Here is a 16,913-nt window from a genome sequence, read left to right on the forward strand (position 1 = left end):
CAGCTGAAATCTTAATTCGAGCAAGCACTCCTTCCATGAAGTAGACTGGTTGTGCCATTTTAAAAAGAAGCAAGGTCATGTAGTGTATACTCTATATAATTCTAAAGTTCATAATATGTGGCAATGTACTCACCTATGAAAACATCACCATCATATCATAGGAAGATAAAAATTGGAAGAAAAAAATGCAACACATTTAAATGTATAAAATGTTTTTGTGTATTACCAATAATTTTAATTTAAAAATATTTAATTTTATTTTAGGAATTATATACACATGCTTAGTTTATTCCAGAAAGGTTAATTTCATCCAGATGAACATAAGTAGATTTTAAATTTCTCCATCACTTAAAGTGATATTGTAGAATCTTCAAAATTCTGTGTCTAATGCATGTATTTATGTGTGTAAGCATGAATATACTTATTTCCTCTCTCATAAATAAACACCAGTTATCAGGTTCACTATCAGACAATGAACATTTAATTAACATTTTACTTTTTGTATGTAAGATTATTCTATTTTTTCTAAGAATCAGAATCTATATTATTTGAATATTCTTTCTAGTTATTGAAAATACAAAAACACGTTTTTTTTTTAAACTGGGTAGAAAGAATATAATTTAAAATTCAGTATGTGATTATATTGAATAAAAAATTGTCATTCTGATTCTAAACTTACTTAAAAATTGATATTCATTGAGACATTTGTTAATAAATTTACTATTTGTTTGACATTAACAGGGGCCAGAGTTCAATATTTTCAAATGTGTGTGTGTTAATATTTTCAAGAGAACTTTGACATCCAACTTTATACAGAGTTCAAAGTAAATAAGTACTTGTCATAAAAATGTTTTAGGATTGTGTGATGGCTAAATCATGAAGACCACGAGATGTTTCAAGAGAGATCCTGGGTTTGTCTCCTATCACCCATATGGGTGTCTCAAACTCTCTGTAATTCCTATTCATAGGAATCTGAAACTGTCTTCTTTCCTCCACAGACACAAAGCACACATGTGATAGATATACACACATACATGCAGACAAACACTCATGCTTTCAAAATATAAGTTAAATATATAGTTTAAAATGAAAAACATTCTAAAATGACCCTGGATTTTTTAAAATCTATTTTTATTAGATATTTTCTTCATTTAGATTATTAGATATTTATTAGACATTTCTTCATTTCTTCAAATGCTATCCCCAAAATCCCCTATACCCTCCTCCCATTCTGCTCCCCAACCTGACAGGGAATTTTAAAATAAGACCATCTAGGGACTGCCATATCCGTGGATCCATCCCATAATCACCTTCCAAACGCTGACATCATTGCATACACTAACAAGATTTTGCTGAAAGGACCCAGATATAGCTGTCTCTTGTGAGACTATGCCGGAGCCTAGCAAACACAGAAGTGGATGCTCACAGTCAGCTACTGGATTGAACACAGGGCCCCCAATGGAGGAGCTAGAGAAAGTAATCAAGGAGCTAAAGGGATCTGCAACCCTATAGGTGGAACAACATTATGAACTGACCAGTACCCCAGAGCTCTTGACTCTAGCTGCATATGTATCAAAAGATGGCCTAGTTGGCCATCACTGGAAAGAGAGGCCCATTGTTCGTGCAAACTTTATCTGCCTCAGTACAGGGGAACGTCAGGGCCAAGAGGTGGGAGTGGATGTGTGGAGGAGTGGGTGGGAGAGCGTGTAGGGGACTTTTGGGATAGCATTGGAAATGTAAATGAAATAAATACCTAATTAAAAAAATTAAAAGAAAAGAAAAAAGAAATTACATTGGTGGGTCTCCAATAAATTCATGTGCAATCAATGGAGTAGTCTAATGAAATTCAGAACAGATCACAAAAATTCACTTATAGCTACTAAGAACACACAGAACTATGTCCTTGGTACCTATCATCTGTTTGAACAAAATTAAATTTGATGTTCTTGAAGTAATGTCGTATAGGTAGTGTTTAGGACTATCTTTTTTTTTTTTCATTTTGTTAATTTATTTTTTAATTAGGTATTTTCTTCATTTACATTTCAAATGCTACCCCAAAAGTCCCCCAGATTCTCCCCCTCCCCTACCAATTAGTACTGTCTTTTAGTTAGCAAAGACAGTTCATACACTCTTTATCAGTCCAAACCACACAACTTAACATGAAAAAGGCAGTTTAGAAGCCAGAGGGAATTATTCAGCTATCTGATACTTATACTAATATTCTAAACTGAGACTGCAACACTGACAAAATACAGCATAAAAGAGAATTTTATATAAATTGATGAAGCATATGAACAGCATCTATGCCTACCATGTTTGTATAAACTCCCCTCCTATAGCATTAATATATTTTAAAACTGTACAGTTTTCTACAATTTAATGCAATATATTATTGTGCTATGTAATATGTATTATTTTACTTCCTTTAATTGAATTATATTTTATGGCATGTTGTGTGGGACACAATGTACACTTGGAGTTGGTAATACATCTAGATGATAGCATACCCATGATTTCTAAAATTATAATCTCATAAAGAATAAGGGGTAATATTCCCATATTTAAAATATAAACCAAATAAAAAATTGTAATACTAATTGTTATGGATATGCATATCCAATGGATTTTACCTGTAGATAAGTCTATTTCCTTGTGGAATATTTCTTAAACACAATATATTATACTTCATTGCATTATTCAAATGAAATTAGCAACTAATATCTATATAGATACTATAAAACTGGGAGATTTCTGTAATAAAGGGTGCTTTTTGTTATTATAACTGTGAATCAGAATAGAATTCTCTTTCATCACAATGGTAAACAGTGAAGAAGGCTAACAAGGGATGTTGTGGCCTGCAATAGTTCAGAATGAAAATATTTATTAGCCCAGATGGGAGGTTTTTCTAGACAGCAATGAGGTGTGCATGAAAATGTAGGAGCTGACTATGGGATGGATCCCCGAGTGGGGCAGTCTCTGGATGGTTCATCTTTTTGTCTCAGCTCCAAACTTTGTCTGCATAATTCATTCCATGGGTATTTTGTTCCCTATTCTAAGGCAGAATGAAGTATCCATGCGTTGGTCTTTCTTCATCTTAATTTTCTTGTGTTTTGCAAATTGTATCTTGGGTAATCTAAGATTCTGGGCTAAAGTCCACTTATCAGTGAGCACATAACAAGTGACTTCTTTTGTGATTGGGTTACCTCAACAGGATGATTTTGTTGAAAGGATCCTGATATAGCTGTCTCTTGTGAGGCTCTGCCAGTGCCTGGCAAATACCAAAGTGGATGCTCACAGTCATCTATTGGATGGAACGCAGGGCTCCCATGGAGGAGCTAGAGAAATTACCCAAGGAGCTAAAGGGATCTGCAACCCTATACGTGGAACAACAATATGAACTAACCAGTACCCCCAGAGCTCGTGTCTCTAGCTGCATATGTAGCAGAAGGTGGCCTAGTCGGCCATCATTGGGAAGAGAGGCCCCTTGGTCTTGCAAACTTTATATGCCTGAGTACAGGGGAACGCCAGGGCCAAGAAGTGGGAGTGGGGAGGTAGGGGAGCAGGGCAGGGGAGAGGGTAGAGCGAACTTTCAGGATAGCATTTGAAATGTAAATGAAGAAAATATCTAATAAAAAATTGAAAAAGCAAAAAAGAAAATGTAGGAGCATGTGGTATTTAACCACCTGGTTCTGGACTCAGGGTTCACCATCTTCCGGAAAGATGTGGCAGTTCTGGCTGGTCTGAGTGGGAAATTCTCTCGATGAGGTCATAGGCTTGCATTATTTGCTTACAAAGGTGGGATGATTTGGGAGGATGATGGAACCTTTAGAAAGCAGTGTTTCACTGAGATGGTGAAAGACTGGAGACAGAGTGGGGGGTGTCGGTCTTGAGACTTGATTGGCAGGGTCTACTTTTGGCCTGTTCTTTTCTTCCTGGCTGAGTGTGTGCGCTCCTCACTCGGTTTAGCCATATCATATTGCTGTCAGCCAAAGTGAACCCTACAACCCTCAAATTGCTTCATGTCAGGTGTTAGTCACCATAGTGAGAAAATTAAATAATGCAGGCTCATAATTTTTGATTAATCTACTTCCTTTATCTATGTCCCTCTATCTGTTCTAATTAAACTAAAGATATGTCAAATTATTATTTTCTGTTATAGGGCAATGAGCTGAAAATTGAATTACAGCTTTAGAAAAATTTAGTGCAGATATCAAAATATATGGTCATATTTAAAATACGGAGTGAATAATTTAAAAGAAAGATAAATTAGGTTAAAATTATCTTTTTCACTATTAAAATTACCTATGTAATGCTACATTTAATCAAATGAATTTGCAATTACAGAAAAATTATTTATATTGCAAGTTAAATTTTTGTTTAACCATTAAATAAATCATTTCACTGTTTTAACTTATAGTGGGTTATAGATTTAATTTATTGACTGCCTTCTGGTTTAGAAAGGCTTTTTGTTTAAATAGTGTTGAATAAGAAAGTAGCTTGGAGGAGAAGAATAGCACTGTAAGCTCTAATTGATTTAAATAAGACGAAGAGACTAGAGTAAAACTGGAAATGTTTAATTGGCATACTGTTCAGATAAGCAGACTTGGAGAGTTTTTTCTAGGCTGGGAAGCGACTGCCAGGGATTGTTTTCAGATATGAGATAGCAGAATGACCTTTGAATTCTCTCCTTATTTCTGAATAGGAAAATAAAAATGAAAAAGATGGACTGGCATGGTCAATTCTGATAATCAAGGGGCCATTTGACATTTTGAGTGAAGAGAAATAGAATTTCTAATGAGAATATCTGAATACTATCTTGTAAAAGTAAAGTTGGTTGTAAGAAAGTGGGCACAATAAAAATATTTAAACATAAACACTGGTGCATTTAAAAAGAGATACAATACTGAATAATTATCAGACAACTAATGAATAAAACAATAACAGGAAATCTAGCTCAGACTTAACTCTAAATTGACTAATAAAATATAAATGTCTATTTTTGATCTTTTTTATTATTTTCTTCATTTACATTCCAAATGCTATCCCCAAAGCCCCCTACACCCTTCCCCTGCCCTGCTCCCCAACCCACCCACTCCTGCTTCCTGGCCGTGGCATTCCCTTGTCCTGGGGCATATGATCTTTGCAAGACCAAGGGCCTCTCCTCCCATTGATGACCAACTAGGCCATCCTCTCCTACATATGCAACTAGAGACACACCTCGGGGGGGGGGGGTACTGGTTAGTTCATATTGTTGTTCCTCCTATAGGGTTGCAGACTCCTTTAGCTCCTTGGGTACTTTCTCTTGTTCCTCCATTATAGGGCCTTGTGATCCAACCATTAGATGACTGTGAGCATCCACTTCTGTATTTGCCAGGCACTGGCATAGCCTCACAAGAGACAGCTATATCAGGGTCCTGTTAGCAAAATCTTTCTGGTATATGCAATAGTGTCTGGGTTTGGTGGCTAATTATGGGATGGATCCCCGGGTGGGACAGTCTCTGGATGGTCCTCCCTTCTGTCTCAGCTCTGAACTTTGTCTTTGTAACTCCTTTCATGGATATTTTCTTCCCCATTCTAAGATGGAACGAAGCATCCACACTTTGGTCTTCCTTCTTGAGTTTATGTGTTTTTCAAATTTTATCCTGGATATTCTAAGTTTCTGGGCTAATATCTGCTTATCAGTGAGTGCATATTATGTGTGTTCTAAATGTTTTTATTAATTTCAATGACTTTTAATTTAACTGTATTTTGATCCTATCCTTCCCTTTTGCCATGTCCTTCCAGATGCTCCCTCCCTTCCCACCCACATTAAGTTCTTTGACAAAACCTAAACCAAAACGTTCCCCAAACCAAGAAAACAACACCCAAAGTCAAAACAAACAGATCCACCACACTGTAAGCAAATAAAAGTACAAAAAAAAAAAAAAAGCTGTGGAGTCTGTTATTTGTTTGTCTACCCTTGAATAATAAGAGGCCTAGTCTAGAATGGTGGATATACCCAGAGTCACTCTACTAAAGAATATTAAATTTCTCCCCTTTTAGGAGGAACAAATGACAGTTGGTTGTTAATCTGTTCCCTAGTGCCTAAGTTTTCATTCATTCATTCATTCATTCTATGTATAATATATAGTGTATATTACACACACACACACACACACACAGAGAGATGTGATAAGTTAAAACAAAAGTATTGCATTGAATTTGGGCAAGGCAAAACAACAGAAGTATAGCTCCCACAAGCGGGCACAAGTTTCAGAGACCTACTTGTGTGCACACTCAGGAATCCTATAAACCATTAAATTAGAAGAATATAGACAGACAGATAGATTATAGATATAGATATAGATATAGATATAAGTAGATATAGATGATATAGATATAGATTAGATATAGATATCGATATAGATATAAATATAGATATAGATAGATATAGATGATATAGATATATGGAGAGATATATAGCTATCTATCCAGAGGACTTGGTATAGACCCATGATGACCCAATGATTAATGCTGAAGTTTCTAGAGTTCATATGAGCTGTGCTCATGACGACTTATAAGGCTTTATTTTCTTGGTGTTGTAAGACCCCCTTTTGGAGACCCCCACTCTAGTCTCAGGAGAGAGAGAGCACCCAAAGAAACAAGAGAATCCTTCTTACTGCAAACACATGAGGCAGTTTAATGGCGGAGCTCCAGATCGAAACATATCTCAAGCAGGAGACAGTGGATTCGACCCCAAGGCTAGAAAGCTTGGGGTTTTTATGGGGTAAATGACTTAGGGGTGGGAAATTCAGCATAGCAACACACTATTGGCTTATTCAAACATCAGCAAAAGAATATGTGCAGGTCAGGGTGTCAGAGTCCTGTGAGTTGTTGACTCAGTTCAGATAGCCCTGTTATGTCCTCACATTCCTCTTTATCTTTATGGTCAAGCTGTTCCCAGGAATGTTTTAACTATGGGGCATGCCCAGGTTTGTTTTCCTTTTTTTTTAGTCCCAGGCAGCCTCTAGCCTCTAGGCTCACAAACAACCAGCAATTTCTGAGTATTTTATATGACTTACAGGTCTTGAAATTTCATTTCTTTCAGTGTCTTCTACCATCTCTGCCTCCACCTTTGTGAGGTTCTCTGAGCTGTGAGGATACAGATTTGACAGAATTGTCTCATTTCGGGTTGAGTTTTTCACATTCTCTCATTCCTGTGTAACTTCAGGCTGTGAGTCTCTGCATTTGTTTCTATCTGTTGCAGGAGGAAGATGCTCTGATGATAGCTGAGCAAGGAAATGTATGCATAGCAGAATATAATTGGGAGACATTTTATCATTACAATTTGGTAATTTTAGACTAGTAATATTTGGTTTTGCCAGATACAAATGCATAGAACTGCTTCTTTTGAAAACATTTTCATTGTGCTATTATTCTTGTTTGAGGCAGATTTGTGGGAGTTTTTTGTTTGTTTGTTTGTTTGTTTGTTTTTTCATAATCTGGGCCATTGTTAAAGGTGTTGCGCCTCTGATTTGCTTAGTCTATCATTTGTATATAAGAAGGCTAGTAATTTTTTTAAGTTAGTCTTGTAAACAGCCACTTTGTTTAAAGCTTTTATCAGCTGTATTGACTCCCCTGGTAGAATTTCTAGTACCACTTATGTATAATATATTATCTGAAAATAAGTGTAGTTTGATTCCTCACTTTTCTGTTTAAGACCCTTGATCTCCTTCATTTTTCTTATTGCTGTAGCTGAAACTTCAAGTACTATATAATGGACATGAAAGAAGGAAGCTTCATTCTCTGTCTGCTTGTTTTTGCCCTTGCTAAAAAGTCCATTCTTTCACTGGTATCAAAGCCTGTTTCTTCAGGATTCTAACATATACTGAAGATGAGCTGAGGTACCCAGTCTCAGAGAATTAACAACTACTGCATTTTTGTTTATAGGAGTCTTTTACTGTATAGTCTGGATCACAGACTATAAGTCATTCTAATAAATCACATAGATAGATAGATAGATAGATAGATAGATAGATAGATAGATAGATAGATAGATAGATAGATGGAGATAGATGATAGATGATAGCTATAGCTATATACAGGGACATAGACATAGACGACAAAGACATATACATAGACTAGACATAGACATAGACATAGACATAGATAAATAGAGATCTATGCAGAGAGAAATTCATTGTATAAGTTGAGTTACCCTAGAGAACCCTAAATAATACAATACTCAACCGCATTAGTTTCTGTGAATAGGTTTCTGCAATGCCAAGCATATATAGGATTATTTCTATTTATATTCCCTATCCTATTTTAAGTTGATTTCTTATGTTTGTAAAGAAAATTTTGCCAAAGACTTTCTTCTCTCATACCATTAAAACACATGTCATATACATTTACAAAACAATATCTTAAATGTCAAAAGTCTTTAACAAATCTCAGGAATCTTTTCTGTATTTCTCATTGAAATGTCAAGTAAAGTATTCAACAAAGATTGTATTGCTGAGAGTCATGAAGAAAGACCATTAGGCTAGTCACTCACTCTCTATCAGTTTTGTAGCACTTAAACTTGTTTTCCCTCTTGTACTGTGCATCACCACATAGAGACATTTTTATTGTTGTTGGTCACTATTCCTTAAGAACCGAGTAAGCCTGAATTTACATTTTATTCCAAAATTTACACTGTGACAAAAAACATCAGCTATACTTATTAAAATCTCCTTGTGAATAAATAACTAAAAACTGCTATTACAGCAACAGAGAGTCATTTCTTATAATTGTGGATGATGACTTCAGGTCAATTTGCAGAAACAAAATTTTCTTAGTAGTCATTTGTTGAATAGTCCATTCATTAGAGTTTCCATCTTTCAATGAAAAATAATGCACTGTGTGTTCAACGTTACCAAAACAGTCTCTTGGCCCTGTGGTTAAACTAAATATGAGTAATAAACTGACCTAAATAATAATTTACAACTTCTGAAAATGCCTGCCAAAGTTTTGTTTTAATATATTGACTATGTTCTTTAGCTTTTAAAAAATGCTTTACCAAATCTAATATTAATAGTACAATTTAGTTTTCAAAGCATGTTTAGTGAATTTGGTGAATGTATAACAACCATGCTTTAATTTTATAAGGGAAAACTAGTACATAGTGACACTGAACATATTTAAATGTCATTTTGGAGTGGGCAAACATAGAATAGTTAAGTAGTTTTGGGCTCCACTATTTGATCTATGCATAACCTTGATAATATGAGCATTTACTGGCATGTGCTATGAATATGTGTGTCCCTCCAACCAAAGATGTACCTAGAAACATGCAAGCTACCTAGGACTCCCATCTAAACCAAATCTTAGGCATACTTTCTCTGAACAATGGAGGGCATTATTTTCTCTCCCAGTTAACTCCAATGAAATCTAATCAAATTATATTCAGCCATACCAATGCTGTGCCCAGATACAAAACTTAGGGAACTGATAGCACCTGACTCACGTTAAGGTTAACGGACAAAAAATCAAGCAAACTCTGTCTTTGAATGAACATTTCCTGTGCGTTTTTTGGATGAGCAAATATTTGAAATTTGAGAGATGACCATAAAGGGGAAAGAACTGTTGATATGATACAAGCCTATCTGACCAAAAGATTACCACTTCCTGTACACCTTACCAACCAAAGTACTCTCCTAAATATCACAAAGGAAGCAATAGAAGAACAAATAAGGCTACCTTCACATGGTCTGCTCTCACTCTTGACATTTGCTAACAGGTTCTATTGCTTTTGTTTGTGTAGTTACCACAGCATTTTCTAATCTAAGTGTGCTTTTATTTTGCTCTTGAATAAGATACCGTGAACCTGGAAACACTGAACCCTAGAACCTGACACTTGCTAACAATTCTCCCCAAAAGTTATTTTTAAACTAAACATTTTGTTTGTAGCTAAGAGTAGTCATCAATGAACCTATAGTAGATACCTAGAACTCCCATAAAAGTAGAAGGAATAAAATATATGTTCTCCAACCTCCTCAGATGCTGTGTGGCATGAACTTTCCCTTAATCAAACCCACCATTAAAATATTAACATGTGAATTTATGAAAATAATTTATGAATCACTACACCATGTATATGACAAGGGGGAAATATGTAGTAACAGAAATATCTAATTATATTATTATTTTATTTCTTTATCATCATTAAGAGGAAGACAATCTATTAGCTCTGAGTTTAAAGAATATTACTTTGTATGATTCTTTTCATTTTTTTCCTAGCTCTACTCCTCAAGTTCTCTCAGATACACAAGGTTTAATGTGGTGTTGCTTTGATTAATTTGTAGTTTCTTTCTAAAGTCTACAAAGTTCTAATATCACAACTATGACATTTGTCAGAATGTGATGAAACCCATAACTACATAGGGAACTAAAAAGAAAAACTGTTAGAAGATAGATTTGACCTACAGTGATAATGTTTCTTTTCTCCTGTGACTAAGGTGCAGGACTAAGCCATTTAGATTATTATTTAATAGGCACAATACTTATTTACATTGTTACAGCATAATGCTCAAAAATGAAAAGAAGACATTAAAACAGTAAAGTTCTAATGTAGTTTGTTCATAGTTGAAGTTGTAGAAGTATTACTATTCCTAGAAATATTCTACTCTTACAGTGTGGGTATAATTTCAAATAGATATAAAAAATGCTTATTTGACTGATGAGTATCTTTATACTAAATCAAGAGTGACATTTTCTTTCTTACCCAGTCATGTAAATTGAATCGAGTACTCAGTTCATTGCATGACATGTATTCTTATTCTTATAATATTCTTTCTTTCTGATTCTTGTCATAGTCAAACAACTTGATGGGTCAATACATCACAGGAAAGACAGCACGTCAGTTACAATTCTAAGACTCCAGATAACTGAATGGATGTAATCACTGCCCTAAGCTTAAGTGACTACCATGTGATCCTGAAGGTACTGCATTTTAAAAGATAACATATATGTTACTCAAAACGCCTAAATTGAGGAGAGGAGAGAAAAACATACAAAAGGTGACTCTTGCCACCCATCTTAACTCTATATTACATTTTTTGTTGTTAAATAAGAAAAGAGATGTGTGTTTGTAGGGACTAAATAGGGTACATTTAGAAATATATGTTTATATTAAATACACATTATGTATGCAGTAACAATAAGAAGGAAGTGGATTTGAAAGGGAGTGGGAGGCACAGATGGGAGTGGTTGGAGGAAATATAGGGAATGGGAAATGACATAATTAAATTACAAACTCAACACAAACAGACAAACAAAAATAATACACAAATGTTTTGGGACATCTCTCTAGAATCTCTACCATACTTGAAACCACGAAAAAACAATTTGCAATATATGTTCATATTCTTAGATAATTAAAATTGGTTAGATTTTTGTTGGGTGAAAGGAACACAGTTCAAACCTCCACAAGGTATCAAAATTATTTAAATTGTAATTATACAACAAATATTCATAGCAAAACCTCTAGACTGTATTTTTTTATAGCTTCAATTAACCTTTTTTCAAGCTTATGCTCCCTTGGATTCATGTTTAAAAGTGACTGTGGAAAATATACACAAACCAAGAAAATAATTTATTCATTTGGAATTCATAATACACATCTTAGGTGCCATTTTTTTAAGTAAAAGGGCATATATTTCATCTGTTTCCTCATAGTACTCATGGTTCACTGAAGATAACCCTTAATTTTTTGAGTGTCATATTTTAAACCTAAATTCTTTTCAAAAAAAACCAAGAAAACAAAACCCCGCATTCCTTACACTAGCATTATTCAATAAAATACTGATTGTAGAATATGTTCAAGGTATAAAATATATTAATGTGATATGAAAAATATTAAAGTCACATATGAAAAAGGATAGAATTGTTTCCTGGTGCATCATCTATGATCCTCTTAAACTTTTATATTAAATAAATGAGCCCTGGCATTTTCTCATATAGAGAAAGCTTTGCCAAAATCTCATTAGTGGTGTATCTAATTATTTTAAAACTCTGTGAAAATTCTGAATTCCATCTTTTCATCAACTTGATGTAAAAACACAAAGGGTGAAATTTTGCACTGTATTTCCTATGATTTAAATTCCTGCCATTATGTCACTTTCACTCTGTATGTTCTACCATTACCAACCCTAAGGCTTGGTCTCTTTTCTCTTCAAATTCTTGGTTCTTCTCACCTCACTCTCAACTCCATAGCCTTTTATCTCTTTATATAATAGTTTGATATAGATGATAGGTAACACACAGATGGATAATAGGTGATTTATATATGACTAATAGATTGTTAGGTATATAGATTTTACAGACAGATATATAGACAGATAGGTGATAAATAGGTTGATAGGTAGATAGATTAGATAGACATTAGAAGGCATATATGTATATACATTTATAGATAGTAGGATGAATGATAGATGGATATATGCTATAGTAATAGATAAAGACATAGAGAGAAGTATATTTATGTATAAGTTTCAACAAATAAATATACAACTCAACAGATGAAACAGGGAGATGAGTCTGCTTTTGTTTGTGTGTATACGGTTTTAGGGCTGAACACTTTGTATTAGATAATCACTAGGAGGTTTATCCATTGAGTAGACTAATTCTCTCTCCTGCAGCAGTCATTCGTTACCTACCTGGAGTTTGTTGTCTAAGAGTTGGCTCAATTGAGATTTTCCACCTCAGCTTGTCTATTAATATTGCCATAGCCTCTGTCTTGTTTATTTTGCCACTTCTGGGAGAGACTGTTTTACAAGAGACTTCTTTATCGTCTGACTCTTACAATCTCTTCAGTTCCTCATTCTTAATTTCTCTGAGGATTTAGATATAGGAACTATAATGTAGATAAATCCATTTGGACTGAGTTTCCTCTGCCCTATTGTGGGATTTTTTTAAAATTAGGTATTTATTTCATTTACATTTCCAATGCTATCCCAAAAGTCCCCCACACGATCCCCTACCCACTCCCCCACCCACACACTCCCACTTCTTGGCCCTGGTGTTCCCCTGTACCGAGGCATATAAAGTTTGCACAACCAATGGGCCTCTCTTTCCACTGATGGCCGACTAGGCCATCTTCTGATACATATGCAGCTAGAGACACGAGCTCTGGGTGGGTATAGGTTAGTTCATATTGTTGTTCCACCTATAGGGTTGCAGATCCCTTTAGCTCCTTGGGTACTTTCTCCAGCTCCTCCATTGGGGGCCCTGTGATCCATCCAATAGCTGACTGTGAGCATCCACTTCTGTGTTTGCTAGGCCCTGGCATAGTCTCACAAGAGACAGCTCTATCTGGGTCCTTTCAGGAAATGCTTGCTAGTGTACCTATTGTGGTTTTCTGTTATTATTTTTCACATCCTGTAAAGAGAAGATTTGGGTAAGGTTAGGTAGTTGTGCTTACCCAAGAAAAGGTGGGTCTGGAGCAGGGGACACCTTTTCTGTGACACCTTTCTTGGGCCTATAACTAGGTTTGTGGTTTTGATGAATCAAAGTTACCCATATGTATGTATATATACATATTATATATATATATATATATATATATATATATATATATATATATATCTTCCTAATTCAGAGTACAATAAAAGTAATTAAAATTTCACTACTAGAATCAATATTTATTGGCTGGATTATAGATCATATTTAAGTGCCATTTCATTAATTATTTTGAACAAACACATAATGGACTGCTAATTTGACTCTGAAAACATAATATAAACATATGTACAATGTATGTATCTCTATGCTCAACTCATTCAGATTAACTTAATTGAGGGAAATATAGGTAGCGAATTATCTTATCTAGATAAGCATATACTTTCCAGTACCATTATCCACTAGAAACACAATTACTGTATTGACACTATGATAGTGTTATAAATTCATGATCTCTAAATGATTATAGCTGAAGGTCATGTATATTTAATCTCAATGATAACAAATACAGCTATAAAATCTATCCTTGGGCAATTTGACTAGTAAGAATCAAAATCTCCAATTCAAAAATGAAAAACATAATGGATATTATTTTATGTGTAATCATTTGGTTTCCTTATATTTTATGATTATGTTTGAAACCCATTATAGTTCTATTAATTGTATTATTAATTAGAATGCACTTTGTACACATACTTGAAAGTAGTTTTTATTTAATATTTTAGTAATATACAATGTTCTTTGTGTTTACTCTCTTTCCCTCCTCATTCACCCACCAATCTCTCACCAAAGTATTTCAGAGCCCATCTACTATTTTCTTCTAAGTTCTGTGTCAAATTATTAATTTGTGGTTTAATATAGGACTTAATTTTTCAAATAAGTGAGATTTATTTCTGTGGTTGTGGAGTTTGTATACACACATCACATTCTCTGAACTTTCTGTAAAGAGATCTCTGTAAATATTCAATGGATATATCCATCCTTTTTCTGTTGCAGATTGTGGCAGTTTCTAGTTTTCTTTGACTTACGTCATCATTTGAATTCTTGTTCCTGTAGTCATACAATTTCCTTCTTTTCCTAAAGTCAACTGGACCTTATTTTGGTGCACAATTTCATTGAGGATACACTTTTATAATTTGATTTTTCTCACCATTCTACTGCCTTTAACTTAATCGTATCTTTTTTAATATAAAATGTCGACATGTTATACAGAGCTACTTTTAAAAAAATGTTTCTAATTGAAATATGATTACATCAGTCTGATCCATTCCTTCCTAAAGGTTTTCTTTAGTTCATGCTCCTCAAACCAGCACCCACTCTTAAGTTGATTAGCCTCTTTTTCTTTGATTATTATATATGTGAAAACTCAATGCCAGGTTTGAGATATGCCTATAGGAATTGTTGGTCACCATGACCTCAGAAACTTAAACATACACACACACACACACACACACACACACACACACACACACACTCTTGTCTTTTTGCTGTGTCAGCTATCAGAACTAGAGGAAAAGACTCTATTACTGAAGAAACCAGAGTCTATTTCTTTAAGACATAGGAAAACCAAGTTGAAATTGAGATATAACCATGGTGTTTCAGAGGCTCTCAGAGACAAAAACATTGACAATCTCCTGCAGAAGTGAATCCTATAAACCACCACATAACCCTTCCTGGAAAGCTGTAGCCACATGTGTTAGAGAGCTGGGTCAGACATAACACTCTCTGTTTCGATTTGAGTTCTGTCTTATGGTAGTTAACTCATTCTAGATGTGTGCAAAACTGATCAACAACCAATCCCAAAGGAAGTCATAAACCCTATGAATAAATTACTACTGTTGCCTTGCAAACCAATATAAATTCTACTTATTTATGAATTGTCTAGGTTTATACCCTAAACAAAGCTTATTTTACTTCTACTTTGAGAAGGCCTCTTTTTTGACAGTAAGCAATGTATATATAGAGAGACTAATTTCTTCATAGGATTATAAGAAAAAGTGATTATTAAGGACTTATATATAAGTAATTCATATTTCCTTCTCTACAACTCCAGAACCATTGTGCAACTGTGAAAAGAGCAGGAAGATAGGGCGAAGGGCAGTGAAATCCTATCTACTAGACACAACACAGCTCATCTAAGCATGAACTGAGTAGCTAAAATGACTTTCACTGGGCAGACACAAGAGGTTTTTGTTGACAGTCAGTCATGGATAAGTGATGGGCTCCTGGAAACTCTCTTTTTAATGCTCAACTATTAATTGGTGTTGGATATTTGGATAGTGGGAGCCATTATCTTCAGTTCTGTACCTATTTGAGAACCTATCATTCTCAATAGATTGTTATTATCTCTTGATCAAAAAAATGGCCCTTTTTAAACCAAGAGAAACACAACAAGAAATCATGAGTGGGAAGAATATTTTAATCGTTAGGAGTGAGGTAGCTAGGGGAGGAAAGAAAAGGAGAAAAGTTAAAAGTGAAAGCAATCAATGTTTTTTATACATTGTATACATACATTTTGTATGGAACGGTCAAAATGTAAATAATAAAATTCACAATTCCGGGCTGGTGAGATGGCTCAGTGGGTAAGAGCACCCGACTGCTCTTCCGAAGGTCCGGAGTTCAAATCCTAGCAACCACATGGTGGCTCACAACCATCCGTAACGAGATCTGACTCCCTCTTCTGGAGTGTCTGAAGACAACTATAGTACTTATATATAATCAATAAATAAATCTTAAAAAAAAATTCACAATTCCAATGCTATTCTTCCTCTTCTTCCCTCCTTCATCTTTCACCCCTCTCTCATTTATCTCTCCCTCCTTCCTTCCCCCCAACCCCCACAAAAACAGTTGGTTGCAGAACAAAAGGTGAATAAAAGTAGGTAACAAGGGAGATGAAAATAATAAACATAGCCAGGCAGTGGTGGCACACACCTTTAATCCAAGCACTTGGGAGGCAGAGGCAGGCAGATTTCTGAGTTCAAGGCCAGCCTGGTCTACAGAATGAGTTCCGAGACAGCCAGGGCTACACAGAGAAACCCTGTCTTGAAAATAACAACAACAAATATAATAAACATAATTATTTGTATTTGTGTTTATGAAAATATGGTGACACCAACTATACACAGTACACATGCTAACGAAAATGATTTAAGGCATTATTTATTAGATATTTTCTTCATTTGCATTTCAAATGCTATCCCCAAAGCCCCCTATTCCCTCCCCCGCCCTGCTCCCCAACCCACCCCCTCCTGATTCCTGGCCCTGGCATTCCCCTCTACTGGGGCAAATGATCTTCGCAATACCAAGGGTCTCTCCTCCCATTTATGGCCGACTGTTTTACAAAAGAAAACTGGATCCTTAAATGGACACAAGATAATGTTTTGAGAAAAGTTCCTTTCATTTTCAGTCTACTTAGCTAGAAATACATCTTTTTT

Source organism: Mus caroli, unplaced genomic scaffold (assembly GCF_978045245.1).
Source record: "Mus caroli unplaced genomic scaffold, Mus_caroli_1 scaffold_17, whole genome shotgun sequence".
Lineage (NCBI taxonomy): Eukaryota > Metazoa > Chordata > Mammalia > Rodentia > Muridae > Mus > Mus caroli.